The following is a 1,037-nucleotide window of genomic DNA, read 5'->3' as shown; positions in this document are numbered from 1 at the left end:
GCAAAGCTTTTCTGCTTTCTGGAGCACGTGCGGTACACAAGGTCCATCGACCCGCACTGGTCACAGGTCATAATCTTGGCCTCGTGTCCCGCTGCGCCGCACCTCCTGCAAACTCCCCCTGGACAGTTTGCCGCAATATGTCCCAGCTGTAGGCACTTTTTACAGGTCAGGGGTTGACCTGGGTAAAACAAGTAACCCCTGTTAGGTCCAATTGAAAAGTAGGCTGGAGGGTGCAGAACGCCCTCCTCCCCCGATGGCTTAGGCCAGAGCCTAACCATATACCTCCTCTTCCCAGTCCAAACTTTCGCCGGATCTAACACCTTGCTTCCAGCTCCTTGAATGTCCACAAACCTTGATAGGAACATCACTACATCCCGTTCTGGCAGCAAAGTATTAAACATATGGATGGTGAGGGACCGTACCTCTCTCACAAAGAGGGGCTCTGTGAAAAAACAATTCAGTGGGGCATAATCCTTCCCAAACTGGACCTTTTGCCACACAGTCTCGCAAAGCTTGTCTAATTCCATTGTCAAGTCATAAATTCCCTTTGCAGGAAAATCTTGCAGACTAGTAATATCCTTTACACGGATTCCCAGGGCACAAAACAAAACATCCTTCTCAAACTTGTCTCTATTCTTCCAACTTTCTTTTTCTGCCGCAGTCTTCGCTACAAAGCGCACTGTGCGCCGCATCTGTCCCTCACGGGACAGAGGACGCCCAGCCGCCGAGTCGCGGGTCCACTCACCCGTCGCCGCCGCCGTCGCCATCCGGAAGCCCCACTTCACCCCCTGGGCTCAACCCAGAGCGACTACCCGTGGTAGCTTAGGATTCTCGGCCCCCTCCTTCCTCCGGATGGGTCTCGTTCTCCCTCCTCGCTGCTGCCGCCGCCGCCGTCTTCCCCTCCCCTGACCCAGTCGTCAAGCCGCGGTCAAGCCACGTACTTTCGGATTTGAGCCAAAAGGCCGAGAAGAATTTTTTTTTTTATATTTTATATAAAACTAATCAATAGTCAGAACTCACTCACACCACACTCTCGC

The sequence above is a fragment of the Atractosteus spatula genome, unplaced genomic scaffold (genome assembly GCF_055471065.1).
Source record: "Atractosteus spatula isolate fAtrSpa1 unplaced genomic scaffold, fAtrSpa1.hap1 Scaffold_1, whole genome shotgun sequence".
NCBI lineage: Eukaryota > Metazoa > Chordata > Actinopteri > Semionotiformes > Lepisosteidae > Atractosteus > Atractosteus spatula.
Note: the sequence above shows the minus strand (reverse complement) of the source record.